Here is a 26204-nt window from a genome sequence, read left to right on the forward strand (position 1 = left end):
AGTATACTATATGTAATTAGGTCTTGTTTTTCTTGCAGGGTAGAGAAATGAATACATTCTATAAAAAGTAGCAAAGAGAGAAAAATTTGTCAAAGCACAATAGAACTGTGAGCACACTTCAAAGGATCCAAGGTATTTATGTCACTCCATAGTTTGTAATACTTTTTGGTTACTTTATTTTTCTACAAATCTTCTAATTAAAATGAAACCTATTGGCAACCTGTAAAGTTGGAAGCACAATGTAATACGGCTTTGTTTCTTCTAGTCATAAAAAGAGCAACACCTTACCAATCACCTTTCACTCATGACACAGTAGGAAGAGAAACTCGGATATTTTTTATTATTTTGTTTCTAACCAATATATGAAACTTGTAAAACACACATAAAGTAATAAGTGGAATGCTTGGTTTTTGGAATCCAATTTACTGTTTTGTCTTTCATAGACATTTTCACAAAATGCTTGGTTTTTGGAATCCAATTTACTGTTTTGTCTTTCATAGACATTTTCACAAAATGCTTGTCAGAGTGAGTTGTGAACAAAACAGACACAGATGTTAATATCTTTTCCTTTCTTTGTCTGGCTTTTACTTAATTTTGAGTATGTTGAAAAAGAGTTTATGTTCTATGTACTGATATAAAAAATATAACAAACACCTGTGAAACCACCGCCACTTTTCTTATGAAAGCATAAGAAATAAAACAATTATTGTTATCTGAAGCTTCTCTGTCTTATACTTATTCTATTCTCTCTCCTTCTTCAGAAATAACAAATATACCAAGTTTGGGGCTTATCATTCTCTCGATTTTCTTTATCATTTTACCAAGTATGCACATGTTTTTAAAGTTTGTATAATAGGAGTCTTACCATATATGTTCTTCTATTGCTCACTTTTATAATTCAAAATATATTTGTCCTTTCATAGCATTGTTTTGTATAGAGTCTTGTTTCATTCCCACTTCTAAAGCACTCCTTTGGATGGATTTACTGTAAGTTATTTATTTTTTCTATTAGACATTTACTATTATAAGTGGTGCTTCTCTAATTGTTCTTGTCCATGTCTCTTGGTGTGCACATGCAAGATTTCTTGAGGGTGTATTTACCCAGTAGGAGAAATGCTGGATCTTGGGACATGTGCATTTAACCTTAATTGATATTATGCATTTGTTTTTCAAAGGTATTATGGTAGTTAACATACCTAGCAAATCTGTCTGAGAGTTGTTGCCCCACAGTAGGTGGGATAAGACAACTTATCATATTGCAGGTTTAATTTGCATTTTCACAATTCTAATGAGACTAAATATATTACCAAATGTTTATTGGTCATTCCTGCTTTCACCTTTTGCAGATTCCCACTCAATTCGTTTGTCCATTTTATTTTTTACACTTGGATGTTTGTATTTTTTAAACTTAATTCATTGCAGGGTCACCCGGGTGGCTCAGTCGGTTAAGATTCTGACTTCGGCTCAGGTCATGATCTCACAGTTGGTGAGTTCAAGCACCGCCCTGTGCTCTGTGCTGACAGCTCAGAGCCTGGAGCCTGCCTTGGATTCTGGGTCTCCCTCTCTTTCTGCCCTTCCCCCACTTGTGCTCTGTTTCTCTCTCTCTCTCTCTCAAAAATAAATATACATTAAAAAAAAGTAATTTATTGGAGCTCTTAGTGTCTTCTGCATTCTCTTGACATTGGCAAATACATCCTAATTGATTGATTGATTTTCAATTTTAGGAATGTCTCAGTGAAACAGTTTTTAATTTTATTGTAGTTGTATTGGTCAGTCTAGGCCCCTCTCGGGTCTTACCATAAAGATGTTCTCTTAAATTTTCTTCTAAATTGTTGCAACTGTCCTCCCACATATGAGTTGAATCTGATGTGGGAAATAAAAGCAAAAGAAAAAATTAAACTTCCTTACTACTTACAGTCCATTGATAAGTCCTTGAAACAGGCAGAGTGACCTTTCTCTAGGAACTCAATTGTCTGGATGTTAATACTTTGCCAAGTACAAAAGGCAACCTTAGCTTAACATTACCCTGACCTCCAGGATCCTGTAAGTCTATTTTAACATATAAAAATTCCTTTGGAAACTTCCTTTATCTCTACCCCTCAGGATATATGTTAGCAATCATCTTCCAAGCATATGGCCCACTGGTATACATCTGAAGGGTCTCATAACTAAGATTTTATTTGAAAGTGATAAGTGACTTTTTCTTAAAAAGAGCTAGCCCCTGCAGGTACTGGAAACCTTGTTTCCAAAATCCCTTAGAGATTTACACTATCCCTGAACCCCTTCCCAACTTGAAAGTATATAATCAGTCACCCATCACAACCTCAGTGCAGCTCTTTCTGTCCACGGGTCCTGTCCCTGTGCTTTAATAAAGCCACCTTTTGCACTGAAGATGTCTCAAGAATTCTTTCTTGGCCATTGACTCCAAACCCCAACACATGTACGTCAAATCCATACGGATTTGCTTTTTCTGAATATTCCATTTTTTTCCTAAGTGAATAAGCAATTGCCCTAGCAACATTTACCGAAATATTCATCATTCCTTTGCTGAATTTCCATATAAGTTCTACTGTAAATTAAATATTTGTTTACATACGGATTTATTCTGCATAACAGAATTTACAGCCAAGGAGCAGAGTGGAGGGCAGTTGACAGAAAATTAGGAGGAGGTGTTAGAGGTAGAGTGACCAGGTGATCAGACATCAGGTAGAGGAGGGTGGAGGATGAGGAATCTGATCAGATATCAGGGGAGGTTTTGGCTAAACTCACTTGCACAGGTCTTGCTAAAGCTGGATTTTATGAGAAAGTACACAGATGGACCTAGGAGAGGTTCAAGAGCCTGACTAAAGTTTGGTCAAGCGAAGAATCTTTAACTTCTTGCCTTCTGATTTTGTTGCCCATGTTTCTTCTGCATCTCATTCACAATGATTTTAGGTTTTGCTGTATTTTGTGTGTGGGTGCCTTTCTGTTTTGTGTCTTTGGAATTTCATCCCTCAGCATCTTTGAGAGCCCTGTCGCAAGTCTGATGTTCATGATTGGTCAGCTTGTGCTTTCACATCAACCCAAGAGGTGCTTCTCACATGGCAATTATAGCATTCTTATAGAGCTACTACACAACAGGGTTCTCTGAAGGTGGTGATAAAGTTCCGGAAGAAGGGAAAAGTTTTGCTAATTTGTGCCAAACCAATTTGAACTAACTCTGAAGCTGGAAAGCTTTGTGTTTGTTTCTGCAATATGCCTCAGAGCAACATTAAGCCAGACCACTTTAAACCAGTTCCCTGCTGTGTGTGTGTGTGTGTGTGTGTGTGTGTGTGTGTGTGAGAGAGAGAGAGAGAGAGAGAGAGAGAGAGAGAGAGAGAGAATTTAGGTAGTATGAACCTATGCTGCAAACCTCAGAAAAGGCACCTGTGATCTCAACCTATCAAAAGAAATCCCCTCCCATCGCCCCCTCACCTTCACCCATCACCAGAGTTGAAGATAATGCAAATTTCCTTACTAAAGATTGAGGTTGGGGGGGGGGGATGGGCTTATTTCTAGCTCACCCTTAAACTGATATGTTCTAGCTTTTTAGTGAGATCTCTGGTTAGATTTCTGATCTTGGCTGGCCTTAGGCTTTGTTCTCCATTTGGTTACTTTAATACTCTGTGAAAGTGTTAAAACCAGCTCATAGCGGTGCACTGCACGCCAGAGGGCTAAAGACTACTTCTCCACGATTCCTACTTTCTAGTCAGCCCATGTATGAAATCACAGTTTTAAAAATCTTTAAAAATTAATGAAATCGGTAATTCATTTATAAAAAAGAAAACATCTGCTATTTTCAGAGAAACAAATGGAAAGAGGGACTTCAAGAAGGATATTTTGTTACTAGGATTTAGGCTTCAACTAGTTGTCAAGAACTTTTTAATATTATAGTATTGATTTAAAAAAAGATAATATTTTGAGATAAAATTGGTAAGGAGGAATTATAAGTATTTATGCTGACACAGAGCAGGTACTAGAATACTCATTGATTGTTTTTTCTCATCAAGATTGTTCCACATCCCAAATGACTGTCATATACTGAAGCAGAATATAATGTAAAATGAATATATGAGAAAAGGCTAAAGATATCCCTTTAATTTAGTCAGCATTTCCCAAACATGTATGAGTTGCTCAATTGACTTAGAATGGAGGAATTATAGACTTCTAAGATCTATAAAGGACCTTAGAGAAACTATGCCTCCACTCTTTGATTGTACAGACAAGTGAACTGAGCACCAGAGAAGATAAATAAACTGCCCAAAGTTATACAATAGTTTAAAGACAGAGCTAAAGCCTGAGGCCATGTCTTATACTTCTTAATTTGTTGCTTGTCCTGTCATTATGAGACACAAAATTCTGGGTGGTCTAGATGTTTGCTAGGAAAATTTTCTGTCAGCATCCTTTCTGGAACTGTGAGATAGGCACGAATCTCAGTTACCATGTCAGGGAGAAAGCATAATTATTTATTTTTAAGTTTGCTTCTAGGTCTCAAACTAGTAGCCATGTCTTTAATTGACTATAACCTTAGTTGTTGTTGTTGTTGTTGTTTTTTCAAATATGACTGAATTTTCCCAAAATTCACAAGGGAGGTTGTGAATCAGAACATAAAAAGAATCAATAGGGTGAGTCTTTGGGGGAATAGTCAGGCAGAGATTTGGGAACCAGATTATTTATTCATTATTTATTCATTGCAAGCCCATTAACTAAAAGGCAGATCTGGAGGCAACATGATGACTAAGTTCATGGTGACTTATGAGGATAAACTTTATCCTTTCATGCTACCATAAATCTGATGCCAGGAGGGGACTCTGGAGACAGAAGAGTGAGTCATCAAGGCAGTTCAAAGTTTCCTGAAAAAGAATATCTTAATACTGTCATTTATTGGGGACACATTTTGGAACTGTTCCCATTTTGTCTTTATTTTATTTTTATTGTTTCGGTGATAATGACCTTAACACTTTCTAAGGGGTACCGACTCAGAACTAGAATCAGAGGTAAGTCAAGCAAGGCCTTGAAGTTCCTCTTCTGACACTGGGATTGAACGTATCTACCCTGTGTTTGCCTGGCCCGAGCACAGTGGCTATGAAATGCAGCGCTGCTCTTTCTGCCAGGGTTTTACTGACAGGTTCACAGAGACGTTTATATTTCGAAAAGTCTGAACATGCCGTGTCATATTTAGAGTCAACAAATGTTTGCCTTGCTTACAATTAGTCAAGCAATCTATTGTGTGCTTTTATATACGCTTTCTCATTTGTTTTTCTTTTTCATTTCTTTTGCTTTATTTTTTTAAGTTTGTATATAAACTCCAACTAGTCAACATGCAGTGTAATATTAGTTTCAAGCATACAGTATAGTGATTAAGCACTTCCATAAAATGTTTAGTGCTCATCACAGCAAGTACACTCCTTTTTGGGAAGTCTCATAAGCACTGTCTCAATTTAAAAATAAAGACATGCTGGGGTACTTGGGTGGCTGAGTTGGTTACCATCTGACTCTTGGTTTTGGCTCAGATCATGATCTCACAGTTTCATGAGTTCAAGCCCCGCATAGAGATTTGTGCTGACAGTGCAGAGCCTGCTTGGGATTCTCCCTCTCCCTCTCTCTCTGCCTCTCCCCCATTCACCCTGTCTCTGCTTCCCTCAAAATAAATAAATAAACTTAAAAAGAATTTTTTTAAATAGAGACATGCTAAATTTTCTCAAGTTCACAGAGCCAATAAAAGGCAGAAATGGGTTTGAATCTGGGGCTTTTTGTTCCAAATTGTATCTCTAACCATGTGTCCAGCCACCTCTAGAAATGAAACTCCAAGGAGCACCAGGGTGGCTCTGTCGGTTAAGAGGCTGACTTCAGCTCAGGTCATGATCTTGCGGCCTGTGAGTTTGAGACCCGCATCGGGCTGTGCTGACAGCTCACAGCCTGGAACCTGCTTCCGATTCTGGGTCTCCCTCTCTCTCTGTCCCTCCTCTGCTTGCTCTCTGTCTCTGTCTTTCTCTCAAAAATAATAAACATTAAACAATTTTTTAAAGGAAAAGAAAGAAATGAAACTCCAATATGACTTGTTATTTATTTATTTTTTAATCAATTTATTTACTAAAAACAAAAGCAATTTGCCCATTTCTCCCAACCCCCTACTCCTGGCAACCACCAATCTATTCTTTGTATCTATGAGCTTTTTTTTTTTGTACATATATTTTTCAGATTCTACATATAACTGAGCTCATATATTTGTATTTCTTTGACTCATTTTACTTAGCATAATGCCCTCAAATTCTCTCCATGTTGTTGCAAAAGGCAAAATTTCATACTTTTTTTTTATGGCTGAATAACATATATATAATAACAATTTCTTTATCCATTCATTCACTGATGGATATTTAGGTTGTTTCCATACGTTGGCTATTTTAAATAATGCTGCAATAAACACAGGGATGCATATATCATTTCAAATTAGTGTTTTTATTTTTCTTCAGATAAATACCCAGAAGTGGAATTGCTGGATCATGTGGTAGTTCTTTTTTTTTTTTTTTTAATTAGTGTATTTGTTTTGAGACAGGCAGAGAAGGAGTGTGGGGGAGGGGCAGAGAGCGAGGGCAAGAGAGAATCCCAAGCAAGCTCTGCACTGTCAGCATGGAGCCTGATGCCGGGGCTGGAACTCAGGAGCCGTGACATCACGGTACACAGTCCTATAGGTTCCCTTTTCTTCACATCCTCACCAACACTTGTTATTTTTTGTCCTTTCTAACAGGTATGAAGTGATACCTCATTCTGGTTTTGATTTGCATTTTCCTAATGATTATTGATGTAGAGCATCTTTTCATGTACCTGCCGGCTCTCTGTACGGCAGCTCCATAGACAACTAACTGTGTGCCAAACCTGAAGTCTTCCCCTCAGGCCAAAGCTCCAGGACAACCAAAGAGGCTTCCTTCACACAAAGAGTTGGGAGTGTGCCTGAGTCCACTGTCTGTGTGGAGCCCTAGTGGTGGTAGCCTGACAAGAATTGTCTCTCGGATTGCCACAGTCCCGTGGGACCCAAGAATGCAAGTCCAACTGACCACCAGGGTCAGGCAATCCAAGAGCATCCCCTGGGCAGCAGGTGCAAAATCTGGGGTACCAGACATAAAAATCAGGGGAACAGATGTGGGTAAAGCTCCCCTCAAGGAGACACTGGCATCTATATAGTATGGCAGGAGGTGAGCTCAAATGTATCACCAGCCCTTGGAAGTCTCCGGAAATGATTACAGTCAGGCCCAAGGTGCATATTTAATAAGAAGCCTACCACTGAGGCCACAGTCTTGATGGGTAGCTAATAAGTCTCCTTCACAGAAAAAAACTAAGCCACTGGGTCGATTGCTTCTTGCTATGCCCTGGAGATGGTGCTATTTAAGGAAAATTTCCCCATTGGTTACGGTTCTATGGGCCCCCCGGGTGTCAGCAGCACCAGCCAGAGCCAGGCCATGTGTAGAGGTGTCCTCTGGCAGCAGTTGTAAACTGGGGTGCCACACAAGGATATGAGTTCCTTTCTGGGTGATACTGATTATTATAATCCCTTGGGACCAGGAGTGCAAGCTCCCCTGGCCTCCAGAGCCTGGCAATAAAGAGATGTCCCCTAGGTGGCAGCACAAAGATCTGCTGCAGCAGATTCAGGTAAAGGCTCCCTTCCAGGGAGATTCTGGTGCTCCGGAGCTCGGCCAAGGGAACACGCCACGATGGTGCCCACCAGTCTCCCTCTCAGAGAGCGTTAGAGCAGCTCCTAGATGTGTGAGTTGCATTAGATGCTTGCCCGGCAGACCAACGCTTTCATACAAGCAGGTGAGCCTCCTTCACTTTAAGTCTGGGCGCCCTTGGCTGCCTCTGAGCTGGGCTCTGAGTAGGATGAATTCAAGTGTGTAAGCGTTTTAAGAGCAGTTTCTTGGATCGCTAGTCTTGGGGGGGTCTCATGTTTTGAGCTCTAGTGGTTTCCAAATGAGATGTTTTGGGGGTTTCTCACATGTATTTCTTAAAATGTTGGGGTGCCCAGTGTGGGATTTGAAACCTTTTCCCCTCAGGGAGAAGCTCTTTTTGAGTTCCTTTCTGGTTGTGGGGCATCATGTGGGGGGTGGGGTTAATGGCGAGATTGTTTCCCAACCTCTTCTGCATCAACCTTATTTTCTTCTAGTTGCCTTTATGTGCAGTTGTCAGTCAGCCTTCGGGTGGTTTTGTGTGTGTGTGTGTGTGTGTGTGTTTGTTTTACTTTAGACAAAGAATGCACTGGGGGAGAGGCACAGGGGGAAAGAGAGACAATCTTAAGCAGGTTTGATCCCATGACCTTGGGGTCGTGACCTGAGCCCTGCTCAACTGATTGAACCACTCAGGTGTCCTCACTTTGATGTTATGGAGACAATTTCTTTTCTTAAACCTCATGAACCAGCCTCTGCTAGCTTCAGACTTTTCTTCTGCAGCTGCCTCACCTCTCTCAGCCTTCGAAGAATTAAAGAGAGTGGATCTTTTATCCATGCCACTCAAATTTTCTCCATACTAGTAGTAAGGCTGTCTTGCTTTCTTGTCATTTGTGTGTTCACTGGAGTAGCACTTATAATTCCTTCCAAGAACATTTCCTTTGAATTCACAACTTGGCTAACTGTTTGGCACGCGAGGCTCAGCATTTAGCCTATCTCAGCTTTCAACATGCCTTCTTCACTAAGTGTAATCATTTGTAGCTTTTGATTTAAAGTGAGAGACTTGAGACTCTTCCTTTCACTTGAACATGTAGAGGCCATTGTAGGGTTATTGACTGTCCTAATTTTAATATCGTGTGTCCCAGGGAATAGGGAAGCCTCAGGAAAGGGAAAGAGATGAGAGAATGGCTGATCGGTGGAGCACTGAGAACACACACATTTATCAAGTTTTCTGACCTATATGGGCATGGCTTGTGGTGCCCCCAAAACAATTACACTAGTGATGTCAAAGATCACCGATCACAGATCACCATAAGAAATATAACAATAATGAAACAATTTGAAATATTTCAAGAATTACGAATATGACATAAAGACACCAAGTAAGCAAATGTTCTTGGAAAAATGGAACTGATGGACTTGCTTGACACAGGGCTGCCACAAACTGTTAATTTGGAAAAATAAAACAAAACCAAAAACCCCCCCCAATATCTGTGAAGTACAATAAAGCGAAGGGCAATAAAGTGAGGTATGCCTGTAAATGAATCCACTGTAAAACATATTCCACTGAGGAAACTGATAGGAATCAATATAAGAAAACTAGAAGATATTTCTCGTTGATTTGGATAAAAGAATCTTTGCCAGGGTTGGCAAATTTAAAAATTTGAAATCTAAAAAGATTGAAATGCCAACAAACATCTTTTCTAACCACCATGGTATGAAACTAGAAATCAGGACAAGGATGCGATGGAGATGGAAAGACAATGCTATATTTTCTGAAGAAAGATAATCTGTACTAAAATCAATTTTTTTCTGTGCTTTTAAAGTTGCCAAAAAGGAGGTCTGAGGGAGGTAGAGTCCAAAAATATATATTAGGATTCACTTTTATTGAAGAAACAAATTAGTTTGCATGCACTAAGAGCTGACAACAAAATAATAAATTGCTGAAGGGTTTTGTGTTCAAAGTAAACTTTGGGAATTTTGACTAGTAAACATTTTTTAAGTTGTTTGTAAAGCTACAGACTACTCATATGTGCTTACTTTTAGAGGGCTTTTTTCCCCTAAAACAATTATCTGTGTTAGTTGTTAAGACTGTTTTGTAGTTTTAGGCAAGAATCAAGTATTTGATACTCAAATAAGAAAGAAAAATGTTCCATCAGCTTTAACTTAAATATATTATCTTCTATATTTCTTTTCATCTTGGAATTCCTGAATTATATCTTCAACTTCTAAATGATGAATAAACCTATTTTAAATGGTAAATTTGCAAAATCAAAAACCTTAGAGAAAGCAGATATAACATTTAACATTGTAATCATTATGAGGATGGCTTTCTGTGTCTTCCCCTGCCCCCAATAGGAAAAAGCATAATACTATAGAAAATCATTAAATAACAAAGAAAGAGCAAGAGAGGAAGAAAGGAATTAAAAAACAATAAGAAAATTAACAAAATGGCAACAGTAAGTTCATACATGTCAGTAATAACTTGAAACAGAAACGGGCTAAATTCTCTAATCAAAAGACATAGAGTGACTAAACGGATTTAAAAAAAGGACCCAAGTATATGTTGCCTACAAAAGACTCACTAAAGCAAATATTACCATATATGAATGGAGAAATACCAATAGAATAATATAAGGAGATTCCAATATCCACTTTCAGTAATGGACAAATCATCCAGATGGAAATCAATAAGAAAACATTGGATTTAAACTACAGGTTAGACCAGATGGACCTAACAGATATGTACAGAATATTCCATTCAACAAAAGCATAATGCACATTCCTCTCAAGCACATGTGAAACATTCTCCAAGATAGATCACATGTTAGTCCACAAAACAAGTCTTAATAAATTTTAAAAGATTGAAGTCATATCAAGCACCTTTTCGAAGCACAATGGTATGAAACTAGAAATCAGTTAAAGAAAACTGTAAAATCCATGAACATGTGGGGATTAAACAACACGTTACTAAAGAACTAATGAGTCAAAGTCAAAGAGAAATATAAAAATAACCTGAGACAAGTGAAAATGGAAACATAACATACCAAAACTTTTGGGATGCAGCAAAAGCAGTTCTAAGAAGAGAGTTTCTAGTGATAAATTCCCAAATTAAGAAAAAAGCTCTCAAATAAACAACCTTTATAACTCAAACAATTAGATAAAGAACAAAGCCCAGAGTTCGCAAATGGAGGAAATAACACTGATCCGAGCAGAAATAGATGAAATAGAGACTAAAAAGATAACAGAAAATGTCCATGAAACTAAGAGCTGCTTTTTCTTCCCAAAAATAAACAAAATAGACAAACCTTTAGCTAGACAGATTTACCGAGAAAAAAAGAGAGGACTCAAATAAGTAAAAATAAAAGGGAAGACATTATAACTGATACAACAGAAATACAAAGGATCATAAGAGGCCGTCATGAAAATTATGTCAACAAATGGACAACCTAGAAGAAATGAATAATTTCCTAGAAACATACAACCTACAAACACTGACAGGCAGTGAAAAGAAATAGATGGTCTTATGAAAAAGACTAAATATTGTCTATGTCATAAACCTATCCATCACCTCTGAAAGTTTCCTCTCACCTTTCTTATTTATAATTCTTTTTTTTGTGATAGACACATTTAATGTAAGATCTATCCTCTTTGCAAAATTTTAGTCTTATGAAAAAGACTAAATATTGTCTATGTCATAAACCTATCCATCACCTCTGAAAGTTTCCTCTCACCTTTCTTATTTATAATTCTTTTTTTTTGTGATAGACACATTTAATGTAAGATCTATCCTCTTTGCAAAATTTTAGGTATACAGTACAGTATTGTTAACTATAAGCACTATGTTGTACAGTAGATCTTTAAGACTATTCATCTTATATAACTGAAACTGTACCTTTGACCAATATCTGCCTATTTTACTATCCCTCCAGCCCTGACAACCACCATTCTACTCTCTCCTCTTGTGAATTAGACTATTTTAGATTTCTCATGAAGTGGTATCATGTTGGCCACTCATTTCAATCATATTGGGCTTTTTTTTTTTAATTCTGACTCCAGGATTCCACCCCCAGAGACTATACTGTATTTCATCTGATGGGAAGGATAAGATATCAAGTCCTCAGATGGTTTTAACATGTTGACAAAATGGAAATACTGCTTTAGAAAAATATCTAGAGATGCATTTCTTTGCCCAAGAGATTACACATTTGGAAGCCAAATGGGTTTCTTGACGCATGTTTTTATATACAGTAAGACTTTGGATTGTGAGTAACTTGTTCTGCGAGTGTTCTGCAAGATGAGCAAATATTTCTAATAAATTTTAATTTGATAAATGAGCAGTGTCTTGCAATACGAGTAGTATGTGACACCAAACATCACATCATCACAACTAAGCCAATGGTTCTTCTCTCTTTCTCTCTGCCTGTCTCTCTTTCTCACTGTGGGATTGTGGGTGATCGTCTCCCATGCTTGGATGCTCTGTTTCAGGCCCCAGTGTTTGACAGAAATCAGTGATTTTTCAGAACACTGGAAGGTACCCACATCTGACACTAGTGTATTTTTTGTCACTTCAAAGTACTTATGGACAGTCCTCTGCTTTTCCATACAAGAATAAGGTTAGGAATGCTTTGCTTCATCTAGGTCAGGCTGCCTGCAGATATGGACCCTTTCCTCTGCTGACTTATTGCCAGTTACATTAAATACAGTAGATGACAAGAGTTTATTAATACTGTACTCTAGTCAGCATCCGTGCGAACGTATACAATGGCCCCCATGAAGAAAAAGATTCCATTGAGCCAACAGCAGTGACTCCATTAGTGATAGTGAAAGTCATCCTACACAATAACCCTCCTCTCTCTTGTTTCCCTCACATCAGCCACTAAGGTTTTCAAATGCAGTTTAATATAGTTATTTTTCTTTATATTTTGTATTTTCTTTATTATTTTGTATTTTATTACAGTATTGTAATCATTTTATATGAATATTTTTTGGGTGGTGGAACAAATCATCTGAGTTTCCATTATTTCTTATGGGGAAGTTCACTTTGATGTACAAGTACTTTGAATTACAAGCATGTTTCCAGAACAAATTATGCTCGCAAACCAGTTTTACTGGATTTACACGTGACCAATGTAATTATGAGTATGAATAGTATTTAACCAATTCTTACATTTCTCCATATGATATAAAGTACATTAAGAAATTACACTTTTGGGGCGCCTGGGTGGCGCAGTCGGTTAAGCGTCCGACTTCAGCCAGGTCACGATCTCGCGGTCCGTGAGTTCGAGCCCCGCGTCAGGCTCTGGGCTGATGGCTCGGAGCCTGGAGCCTGTTTCCGATTCTGTGTCTCCCTCTCTCTCTGCCCCTCGCCCGTTCATGCTCTGTCTCTCTCTGTCCCAAAAATAAATAAACGTTGAAAAAAAAATTAAAAAAAAAAGAAATTACACTTTTGTGTTAAGCAAGGAGAATATGAATATATAAATACTTGAGGACAAACGGAGAAATGTGGACTTGAATAAAAAGAGAATTGATTTAATATCATCACATGTACTGAGAAACTTCCTCTGGCATATTTAGAACTGCTCATTAGTTGACATAGCATTGTTGGCTCTAATAATCTTTTTTTTTTAATGTTTATTTTTTGAGAGAGACAGAGTGTGAGCAGGGCAGGGACAGAGAGAGAGGGAGACACAGAATCCAAAGCAGACTCCAGGCTCTGAGCTGTCAGCACAAAGCCTGATGTGGGGCTCAAATCCATGAACCATGAGATTATGACCTGAGCCGAAGTCGGAAGCTCAACCGACTGAGCCACCCAGGCACCCCAAGAACTTCTTTTCAAAAGAAACTGTTAAGAGAATGAAAAGACAAGCCATAAAATGGGAAAACATATTTGCAAATCACGTATCTAGAAACTTGTATGTATGAAGAATATATTTTTAAAAAGTCGCAAAACTCAGTAGGAGAACAAAAACCCAATATAAAATGGATAAAAGATTTAAATAGACATTTCCACAGAGAAGATATGCAAATCTCAAGTAAACATGTAAAAAGCTCAATATCATTAGCCATTAGGGAATTAAAACCAAAAGCACAATGATATACCACTACATACCTATTAGAAGGATTATAATTTAAAAGACTGACCATCCCAAGTGAAGGCTAGGATGGGGAACAACTGGAAATCTCACTACTGTTGGGGATGGAAAATGATACAGCCACTCTGGAAAACACTCTGGTAGACTCATAATGTTAGTTATACACTTACCATAAGACTCAGCCATCTCATTCTTAGGTATTTATACAAGTGTAATGAAATTCTGTGCTCTCACAAAAATCTGTGCACAAATATTTATAGTGGCTTTATTTATAATTGTTCCAAATTGGGAACCACTCAAATGTCCTTCAGCTGGAGAATGCATAAACAAATCTGGTACATCCATACAAAGGAATAAAATTACTATTCAATAATGCATGAACTACAGACAACAACATGGATGATTCTTATATGCACTATACTAAGTGAGAGAATTCAGAATCAAAAGGTTACATTCTGTGATTTCATTTTTATTATATTCTTGGAAATGCACAACTATAAGGAGATAAAACCTATTCGTTTTTGCAAGGGTCTGGGAGCTGGTGGAAGGGTTGACTACAAAAGGCCATAGGGAAATACTTTGGAGTGAGGAGCCGTTTTATGCTTTGATTGTGGCATTGGTTACATGATGGTGTGTTTTTCAAAAACTGCAGAATTATTCATTATGAAATAGGGTAACTTTTACCATATATAAATTATATATTAATTCTGTAAGTGTAAAAATAAAGAACAAAAAAGTCTGTGTATGATGACAAGTTACTTCCCTGATGAAGACAATTCTTTATATACATGAAAATTACCCCACAATGATTCAACTCTTATTGGATTCCAAATCAGCACTCAGTAATGCCCTGGATACCAGCTCTGCTCCATGCTGATTTATTTGTACTTGAACATCTAATCCCTCCATTCTGGGCCTAACTTGAGACACTTTGAGGATAAACTGAAGGGTCTGTGATGTTTAACCTGGAGAAGGTCAACGGTCAAAGCAAGGACAGTGTTCCATCGCTGTAGAAGTGATTTACATCATGCACAAAGAACTTCCTCACAGATGAGTAGTAGGAGACACTAGAATGGTTGCAGAGGAAACTAGAAACACTTTCCTAGAACCCTAAAGAAAGAATACGGGCATCTGACTCTCGTGAATTGTTTTATGCATCACATATTTACTGAATATCTCCTGAGCACAGGGTACAGGCAGGGCTCCAGGCACACTGATACAGAAGCTGAGTAAAATACTGCCCTCCATAAAAAGAGGTAAATACAGAAGCTGAGTAAAATACTGCCCTCCATAAAAAGAGGTAAGCTATGATACACAATTATGAAAATAAATCCACATGAGATAGCTCAAATTTTAACTTTGGAAGTGCCAGGTCAACATAGCCATCATTTGCAGACATCTAGCTCTCCCAAAAGAACACAATGTTGCAAATATTTTTAAATAAGTATTTAGGAAGTAAAGACATAGCATGTTCCAAAACACTGGTGACTCAGGTCTGTTAGATAAGAAGTGCTCTAAGCCAGGCCAACAATATTTAGTCTTTTTCATAAAGCCATCTATTTCTTTTCACTGCCTCTCTAATTAGGGAATATATAGTAACTAATACAATTTAGCTGGCAGTTACATAGCACTGCCTGCTTTCCTGTAAGTTATGTATAAGAAAATCTACATACTGACTTACAAACATAAGATTTTGAGATTAAAATGCTCTATGATATGCTATATTTCGTAATAAGGTTAGTTTGTTTAATGCATTCTCTTAGAAACTTTTTAACATCCTGTTGAAATTACACTTTACATAAACATAAATCATTCAGTTAAGTCAATTAATGTAGAATATAAAGCAAACAAGAGTCCTAAACTACCGTTTATGGGCATGCTTTTCTATGTTTATGACTGTAATTCTCAAAGCACAAATTTGTATAGCCATCACTTCAGGAATCTGGAGACATTCTGGCATCTGCTGTAACGAATGTAGTATCCATGTTACTGCAAAGGTGTGAGCTGAATTCTAACAGGTGCAAAGCAACCCAGACAATCTAGTCTGATTCAACACATACCTCAGTGGCTGCCAGTGGGGACACCATTGCTATTCTCATTCCACATTTCTCCTTTAAACACTCAGGCTTATGCTGATGCACAGGAGGCATAGAGTGATTTATTGAGCCACATTAACGTCCTCAATCTGTGGTTAACAAATAGGTATAGAAGTCAGGGTTGATGGAAGGAGAAGGTAGACAAGGTGGGCAAAGGAGGAAAGGAATTGTTATGTGGCAGTCATGATTCTAAGAAGGTGGCTTGATGCATTGTTTAATTACCGCAGTAAACCATAAAAATAGGTAATAATACCTTCATATCATATCTGAGCAGATATAGGTACAACCTGTATGGTATAATTTGAAGGATATCAGCAGGAACGAGGAAGCGCCTCCCTCCAGTGCCTCTCAAAGTCTTTCTGGCAACTTCCCTTAAACCCCCAAGACTCTGTGGTTACCTCCATTATGTTCAGGCAGTATTCTGCACTGTTACCCACCCAGGACATACACATTAGTGTGACCTATGATGTTTGTTAAAGATACAGATGTCTGCATCTCACTTGTGTTTGCCGATTGCTAGGATTTGGAATTTGGGAGTGAGAAATTGATTTCCTTTAATCATAAAAATCTGTATTTTTTGTATCATTATATTCATGTGTTTTTAAATAATAATGAGTGACTATAATCATACATAAGGAATCATTTTTCTGTCATATGGTTATCTTAAACATTTCAGTGGTTTTCCATGAAAAAAGACCAGTAAATGTGTGGTTATTTTTTATTATTGATTAATATAGTGTGACAAGATTATATATTTCTGTGACATGCAAAAATATTCTGTATTTGATATAGACATTGGGAACAAGGAAATATTAAAATATGGGAACATTAACACGAAATGAATATATAAAAATCATTAAAAATGGAAAGATAATACCACAAATATTAAATATTTTAGAATTACTTAGAATGAAATTTTAAAACATACAAAGCATTCATTGCCATGATTGTCTTTATTTTTTTTTCTTGACAGATATTCTGGATGTAGAATTTCATTTCATTCTACATTCCATTTCATTGAATTGTTAAGAGGGCATCCAATATTCTTTTTAAAGCCATTTTCCTCTTATATTAGGGAAATACTTTGTCTTCTTGCTCTGACTGTATTTGTTTGTTTCTGGTTGAAATTTGTATTACTTCCATTAATTTATATTCACCTATAACAGACATTCAAATACAAGAAAATTCCAGGGAATATTATTGAGTAGGATTAAAATGACAAAACATATGGACCTCCTAAGCAAGATTTCTAGCAGAATAGTGAATTATGTGTCAGAAAGGACTAATTTTGCTTCCAAAACTTATTTCTTGAGAGTCCCTTCATACAATTTGTACAAAGTATATTGTGCATAAGCACTTATTAATATTTATTTTAATTGCAACAATGACTCACTGTTAGTAGCAGACAGGAACATGAATTACACTCTAAATATGGCAGCAGCTCTAAGCAATACTGGCTGATGGGATCCTAACTACTAGCTGGTTCCCTCCTACCTTCTCCAGTCCTGGTTCCTAGAATTGTTGACCTTGACTTTCTGCTCTGAAGGTCAGTGTTTTCTGCTCTTGCTTGACTTGAATCAGTGGATTTCTTTAAACCAGCTCTATGTCCATTGTTAAGCTTTAAATCTTTCAAAAGATTTGTCTGTGTCCCTGATGTTTTTAAATGACTTTTTTCTGACTTGGGAATGACATTTCCTGAGAAACATCAGGAAGGAATTCTCACACTGAAACACTGTGCCTTGCGTCAGAGATTTCAACCGATTGAGGCAATACCTGAGAGTCTGCATTTTTAACAAACTGCCCAGGTGATTCTTGCAATCGCCAAAGTTTATGAACTACTGGATTGCCTTTTACAGACATTTTTCATTAAAATATAAATACATCCAGATGGGGTGGTAAAATAAATTATTATAAATTGCTACCACCTTAATGAGAATATATTACATAATAGCTCTACTTTAGGGCAGAAAGCTGAAAGATTTTGAAGGAAGGGGGTTTTTAAAGAGGTCTTGAAGAAGAAAGGACAATTATGAGACCAGGTGTTGGTGAGCATTTCTTTGGACCATTTTGACCACCTATGGAGAGAACAAAGCACAGTTAATAAGAGGGAAGAAGGAGAGAGGAAGCTTATGTGAAACAGTGATTTTTAGAAGAGCAATTTTAGCTACCTCACCATTTTGCCTAGGCATTTTCTAATAAAACTGAGAGGTTAGGGAAGGAAGTTAAAGGTCTGGGACTGTAACTGCCTGCTGGCAGGTAAGGACAGCAGGGAGCTGCTAGTGAGAGTAAAGCTCTAGTAATCTGGGTTATCAGACAACTGGAGAGAACATGATGTGGTCATCAGCCTCAAATTTAGGACTACAAATTAGGGGATTATATTGGGGAGGTGGTTACTTAAAGGAAATTAAGGTAAGCTTTTTGGTGAAAAGGCACTGGAGAATCCAGAGAAAGTTGCAACTGGGTTAGCTGCATTTAATCGCAACAGCATGGTGGTTTGAATCCAAAAGATCCTTTTAGAAGGTGTTTCACATCCTCCTTTTTTTTTTTTGCTGCAAATGCATTTATGCATAGGTGTTCCCAATAATGGTAGGAAATTACTTATTCTGTACAAGGGCCAAATATGACAAAATGGATTGTATTCTGAAGGACTTGGTAATTTAGCCTTGATACTCAAAATGTGCCCCATGGGCCAAGAGCATCAGCATCACCTGGGAGCCTGTTATAAAGGCAGAATCTCAAGTCCCATCCCAAACCCACTGAATCAGAATCTGCATTTTAACAGAACCCCCAGGTGATTGCATGTTAACTAAAGCGTGTGAAGCCCTGGAGTAGGACAGACAGGGGGTCTCAACAGCAGCATTTTTCAGAATTAGCTGGGAGGTGAATTCAAGCAGAGTGCTGAGTCCCATTTCTAGGATTTCTGATCCAATCAGTCTAGGGTAGAGACCAAGAATTTACATTTCCAACAGATCATCTACAAGTTGATGCTGATGTTGCTGGTTCAGATGCCAAATTAGGAGCCACTAGTTTAAGTAATACCAATTCTGTTATATCGCCTCCTAGTTTCCAAATTTCTTTGTCTTTTTTAGGGACACCTGGGTGGCTCAGTTGGTTGAGCATCCTACTCCTAATTTTGGCTCAAGTTATTATCTCATGGTTCGTGGGATCAAGCCCCGCACTGGGGTCTGCACTGACAGTGCAGAGCCTGCTTGGGATTCTCTTTCTCTCCCTCTCTCTCTGCACCTCCCCATCTCATGCTCTTTTTTTCAAAATAAATAAATAAATACATTTTTAAAGTTCTTTTTAAGAAAAAAACAACTCTGTGTGTCAGCTGCCTGGTTCTCTTATTTTATTTCCTACTATATAATATGCCAGGTGGAACTGACTCTTGGTAATGTTTCTTTCAGTGTATAATTGAGATTTTGTTGTAGTATTAAGACAAGCCTTAGAATGGCTGACCTACCTACAGACTCTTCTTATAAGGAGATCTCATCTATCCTGGTGATTCTTTCACCCCTGAATCTCTGCCCGATTTTCTATGACTCTCTTAGCTGTAGTTGATTGGACTTCGGTAGGTCATGAGGCTCATGGATAGCCAAGTTACATATTAGAAAGGAGCTAGTGGAAACATTTTGTAAAGAAATCTCTATCCAAATAATAAAAATGGTGATGAGTTGGACTTATTAAATTCTCTTACTTGGAAATTTAAATTGGCCATATAAGGAGAGAATCTTTTATGTTTTAGAAGGACAAGTCAAAAGAGACATTGAGAATGTAGTAAAGCTGAATCAAAGATGCAATAAGGGGTCTTCTAACAGCAGAATTTATGAGAAAAGGTGAGGCTAAGGATAGAGTTTTGGAGACTTGGTTCATATTTACAAACTTCAAACAAACACTGAGATGTAGAGGTGATTGTCAGTGATACTTACCTAAAAAAAAATCTATACAAATATGAGCTCTATTCTTTATTTGGGAATTGAATTTGAGAATTGTCCTGTCTGTCCTGATCTTATTTTTATGCATGGTTTGAAAAATCTCACTGTAACAGGGACAGATTCTTAACATTATAGAATTAACCAGATAATAACTATATCTGGGGACTTTGATGAAGAGAACATTCTAGTGGTTATTAGTGGTCTTATTCAAATACTTCTAATAGCCCTCTAGTTTCTGGGAAGTAGGCTGGATTTTGCTTTCTGGCTCCCTCTTATGTTAGTTGTAGATAAATCAGGATCCTGGGAGAAAAAATGGCACAAACAGAATAATGAGAGAAATGTTTAATAAAAATATGACTGTTAGGTTGTCGCAGAGTTTACAGAAACCAATAAATGACAAAGTAGAACTCTAGAGTTAGCAACAGAGAAATCTGTTATCCTTAGGTCTGAAGGGACAAGGGGAGGGAATGGTTATCTGGTTTCAGAACCTGAAGAGTGCAGCTGAACATCGAGGGCTACCTGACTGGTAATTGGGCAGTCAGTGGAAGAACACAATCTATCCACAGTGACCCCAGAGTGAGGGACATGGCAGAACAAATAATTCAACCTGATCTCCTGCCTTCCAATTACTTACTGGTACCTCCAGTGCTTGAACCCAACTGGAAGTCCTAGGACAAGAAGGTAGCCTTCCAAGTCACAGAATAGTATGCAAAAGTGTGCAGAATAGATCTAGAGGATGTGGAGAAACAGGAGCCCTCTTGCACTGTTGGTGGGAATGCAAACTGGTGCAGCTGCTCTGGAAAACAGTGTGGAGGTTCATCAAAAAATTAAAAACAGATCTACCCTATGATGCAGCAATAGCACTACTAGGAATTTACCCAAGGGATCTAGGAGTGCTGATGCATAGGGGCACTTGTACCCCAATGTTTATAGCAACCCTTTCAACAATAGTCAAATTATGGAAAGAGCCTAAATGTCCATCAACTGATGAATGGATAAAGAAATTGTGGTTTATATACACAATGGAGTACTATGTGGCAATGAGAAAGAATGAAATCTGGCTGTTTGTAGCAACATGGATGGAACTGGAGAGTGTTATGCTAAGTGAAATAAGTCATACAGAGAAAGACAGATACCATATGTTTTCAGTCTTATGTAGATCCTGAGAAACTTAACAGAAGACCATGGGGGAGGGGAAGGAAAAAAAAAGGGTTAGAGAGGGAGGGAGCCAAACCATAAGAGACTCTTAAAAACTGAGAACAATCTGAGGATTGATATAAGAGGGTGGGGAGGGTGGGTGATGGGTATTGAGGAGGGCACCTTTTGGGATGAGCACTGGGTGTTGTATGGAAACCAATTTGACAATAAATTTCATATTAAAAAAAAGAATAGATCTAGAGAAATAAGATATTTAGCACAGGTGTAGTAGAGAAGCTAGTTTTCCACAGGGACTCCTGAGAAAAAGTAATATATATCACTTCTGGGACAGAGCATTTAACTGTTGGTGCAAGACCCTTCAGAGCTCAGAAATATTTCAGATTGTAGCTCCTTTGTTGGCCTGGGTTGTAGAGTAATGACACCCAGAACATAGCTTCTAGTTAACTTTTGATGGGCATATAATATGAATGAAAAATAAACCATCTAAAGCTACTAGAATTATGGAATTATCTGTTATAACAGCATAACCTATATCACTAATACAGATGTTGTTACCTATAACTGGTGTATTGTTTTTTTTTAAGTTTTTTTTTTATTTATTTGTGAGAGACAGAGAGAGACAGAGCATGAGCAGGGGAGGGGCAGAGAGAGAGAGGGAGACACAGAATCTGAAGGAGGCTCTAGGCCCTGAGCTGTCAGCACAGAGCCAGATGCAGGGCTCCAACCCATGAACCATGAGATCATGACTTGAGGCGAAGTCAGATGCTTAACCCACTGAACAACCTAGGCTCCTCAATTGGTGTATTGTTAAAACCAAATTCCTATAATGTCTGTCATTACGTAGGAAACATAGAGTGGAAAGCAAGGAAACTGGTATTTGAAGCTGGAAGAATGGTAATTCATATTATTTAGTGATGAAATATGCGGTAAAACCATAATCTACATTCATCTGATAGGCAGATAATATACCAAATGCAGCTGTAATTTTAAAGAAAGGTGTTATAAAACAGAAAAGTGAAAGCATGTATGGAGTTACTATTGATATTTGACAGGGAGGGATGGGAAGAAAGAGGAAGAGAGAAAGAAATGAGAGAAAGAGGAGATATTGAGAGAAAAGAGAGAGAGAATAGAAAAGAATTAACCAACTTGTAGACAGTAATTAAAGAGAATAGTTAAGAATTTTAGCCACCAAGGCACCTGGGTGGCTCAACTGGTTAAGCATCTACTTCAGCTCAGGTCATGATTTCACAGTTCAAGGGTTCAGTCAAGCTCTGCATGGGGCTCTCTGCTGTCAGCACAGAGCCACTTTGGATCCCCGCTTTGGATCCTCTGTTTCCACCTCTCTCTACCCCTTCCCTGCTTGCTCTTTCTCTCAAAATTAAACAAAAATTAAGATAATATATTTAATATATGTGCTGCCGAAGCGAGCACTAAGATAATATATTTAAAAAAGAAGAAGAATTTTAGCCATTGAACCTTGTAAGAGGCAGCTAATTCTCATCCAAAATTGGTGAAAGATAAAACTGAGGCAATTTTTGACAAATAAAGGTCAATTAAAATTCATTCTTATGGCGAGTTTCAAATTTAAAATAAGGCTGTTAGGGGCGCCTGGGTGGCGCAGTCGGTTAAGCGTCCGACTTCAGCCAGGTCACGATCTCGCGGTCCGTGAGTTCGAGCCCCGCGTCAGGCTCTGGGCTGATGGCTCAGAGCCTGGAGCCTGTTTCGGATTCTGTGTCTCCCTCTCTCTCTGCCCCTCCCCCGTTCATGCTCTGTCTCTCTCTGTCCCCAAAAAAATAAATAAACGTTAAAATAAATAAATAAATAAATAAATAAATAAATAAATAAATAAATAAGGCTGTCACCTCTATTATAAAAACTCTGAATGGATTAAAAAATCTTAGAACAATGGTCCAAATGAGGCTATAGTATCTAGGAGGCCTATTCATTTGAATAAAATGATTGAGAGAAAAGAGATTAAGCATGTGACTCTCCAACCAAAATCTGCAAGAATCAAGTATCTTATAATTAAGGCTGGAGGAAAAAGAAGGTTGGTGGTGATAAAATAACAAAGAAAGGTAATATATCTAAGAAAGGATAACTAAAAATAATGGTACACATGGATCTGACTTAAATAGGAAAAAGTTTACAAAGTCTTAAAGAGAGTTATATTGCCAAATAGACCATAATTTTGACTAAATATTCTGTGACAAGAGTGAGTGTGATTGTAGGTATTCTGTTGTTGTTCCACTGTTGAATATTGAGTTGACATTTGCAGATAACCGTTTAGTCCATTGGTCTTCAGATCAAGAGGAGCTAGACACACTTGATGCTGGGTTTGGGTTTGATGCCAAGCCTGGATGGGGTCTGGGGTCATGGAATTGATTCCCTGGGGGAGAGGATAAATATTTCTTTTCTGAAGGAGGGAGAGAAGGTGAGTATTTGGTAGACAGCATGTTCATTAATGCTATTTAGCAGTAGTATTTTTGTTTCTCTTCCTTCCAGGCATTCATTAACTTCTCAGGACTGGTAATCCTGACCCTGTAACTCAATGGAGCTATGTGACTAGTTTGGGCCAATGAGTTGTGAGGCAAAGATGAAGCATGAGAGTACCTGTCTGGCACAAGATTCTCCAGAGCTCTTCATCTCTGCCACTGGGACCAGCACTTTTCCAGAGAGTGAGCCCTTCAGTTTGGATTCAGAATAAGAACAATCCAGAACAAAGAACCACCTGGATTCATAATAGACAGGTAATATGAATGAGAAATTATCCTATAATGTTTTAACTCTCTGAGATTTGGGAAATAGCCTGTCACTGAAGCGTAACTTTTTCTCTGACTGATATAAAAATAGATGATTCTTGTGGGGAAGTAAGATTGGAGTAGAATATCCTTTCTGAAAAAAGTTACTTTTCCTCACTGTGTATTTAAAGTTGAGCCAAGAATTTACAGATTATGATTCTTTATATATCATACAAATCTTTCTTCAGATTGTGACCCAATAGAATTAAAATTAGCTGTTTTCATTTCCTAGGTGAGTGTGGGATGGAGGTGGTTATAAAATTTTGTGAACAAAGTTGTTTATAAAACTGACCTTAGAAAGCAGCAGACTGTAGCCCTTATATTTCACTTTTATGTTTTGAATGAATATATCACTTGGTGAAATACTGTTAATTTGCCCCTGATGTTTCTTTTAAAGATGCTTCCCGTTTCAAGGTATAGTGCAATCAACATGGACATTTACATGGGCGTCCACACTGAATGAATATGATGTGGGCTCTTTGCCTATTACTTTTGTAGTAGCTCTATCCAAGAGACATTCATCCACATAGAGACAAAATAAAAGGGTGTCTCAAGGTTAAAGCATTCCTTCTCCTCAGCTAGAGTATAGACGAAGTAGATTTCTATCTTATACAAGTGTTCTCTGAAATCATTACCATTGCTTCATCTCTATGAGACTTTAAGAGTCAAATTCTGGAAAGAAGATGTCCTTCTTTGTATTGGCTTCTTTAAGTCTCAAAGACTTGTTGGAATTCAGGACAGAATGAAGAGCATTTCAAATACTGCGTCTGTGGGCATGAGGAGGAAAAAAGGTTTTACTCCTCCATGAATTGTCATAGAAGGAAATGAAACTTGCTAAACACATATCTGCTATAAAACTGTGATGACAGAAAAGAAAAAAGAGCACTTCTATTTTTCGGAACTTTATCATTGTAATTCTTCCATGAATACTATTAAACTGAGATCCCTGCAGAAATGGCATAATTGGTCAATATATTTATGGTGCAGTTGGCATAATTTTATAGAAAGTATTTTGATTAGTGATGTGAAATATTTTAGTTGTTGCCTTTCTCCTCTTTTCTTCTCACAGTGTGTCTTAGCACACAACAAGCTCTAAAACCTGTGCAACCAGGGCATATGAATATAATATGACTGGGAATTTTGAAATGAAATTTGCAAGAGTTCAGCACTGACTTATCTAAACATTTATCCTATTAGTGTTTTCTGGGGTAACAATTAGAGGTATTAAAATTTCTAATAGCATTTGATAGACATTTGCATGTTTGGAATAGTAAATATGGTTGAACATTGCAAGTAATGCATCATATCCTTTAACATTAAATATTTGTAAAGGATTGTTATCTTGAATTTCTAATAGAGCACTTAAAGCAAAAGTATTTTATTCTAACAAACACATTTTTCAGCATTAGGCACTTATGATTTCATAGTTTCAATAAGTAAACTAATATAATTTAAAATGAGAGAGATCTAAAAATCAAACATATCTATATATACTGAACTAAAGGAAGATCTACAATCTTAACAAAAATTTAAGAGCAAAGTTCCAATTAATGGATTAGTATCATACAATTATTATGAAAGTAATATAATATATATTACATATTATACATTATACATACATTATATATTATATACAAATCTATATAGCTATAGATATATGTTTGTACATAAAAGGATCAAAGTAGTGGTTATCCAGGGGTGTATGCAGAGTCTTAACTTTTTTTAGGTTTTATTTGTCACTGAAAGCATGTAATATCTTTGTAATTTAAAAAAGGTAATAAAAAATACAAGCAACTGTAAAGAGAATAAGCAAAAAGGTCAAGTATGCCCTATTATGTTTGTGTCTGATAAGGTGTGTCTGCTTTTTTTCCTTTTATTCCTACTAAGTATAATTAAAATCATTAGTAGTGATATCAACCCAAATATAATTATCTAAGTTACAGTTTTTAATTCATTCTTATTATTCAGAACAAATTTACTTAAGTTCCATGTATGATATTTTTTTGTAGTTTAAATAATTTAATGTTTAAAATAAGTTTAAAGATGCCCAGTTATACAGAGAATATATTATCTTTGCCCCCTTAAGCCTTGCTAACATTTTTTATTTAACTTAGCCTTTCTGCAAATCATAAACAATTTTCATTTTTGCCTTTAGAAGAACAATTTGTGTTATGAATATTTTGGGAAGTCGCTCAGCTGTTTAGATAATAGTAATGGATTTTCCTCAGCAATTTTGCTTTTTGGAGTTTAATCATGCTCTAAAGCACAGTTAATTTGTGGATTAGAGCTTTTTGAACAACACAATTACCAACACAATTACAGAGTGCTGTGGAAATTATTTGCAAGGCAAAGAACAAGAAGGTCAGCACAAATGTTCCAGACAGTATCAGTGAAACAGACGTGGGGGATATGTGATCAGTAGCCACCAGACTGTTTACAAACTTCA

General features: G+C 37.2%; 1 long non-coding RNA gene across 1 annotated transcript in view; it reads left to right on the forward strand.

Moving 5' to 3' along the window:
- The window catches only part of LOC123383048, a 192983-nt gene extending 168265 nt beyond the window's left edge, over positions 1-24718 (forward strand). The window contains exons 4-5 of the long non-coding RNA XR_006592305.1: positions 39-132; positions 23463-24718. This is a non-coding gene — a long non-coding RNA (uncharacterized LOC123383048). The remainder of the gene's footprint in view (positions 1-38; positions 133-23462) is intronic.
- The last annotated feature ends 1486 nt before the right edge of the window (positions 24719-26204 follow it).

The sequence above is a fragment of the Felis catus genome, chromosome F2 (assembly GCF_018350175.1).
Source record: "Felis catus isolate Fca126 chromosome F2, F.catus_Fca126_mat1.0, whole genome shotgun sequence".
NCBI lineage: Eukaryota > Metazoa > Chordata > Mammalia > Carnivora > Felidae > Felis > Felis catus.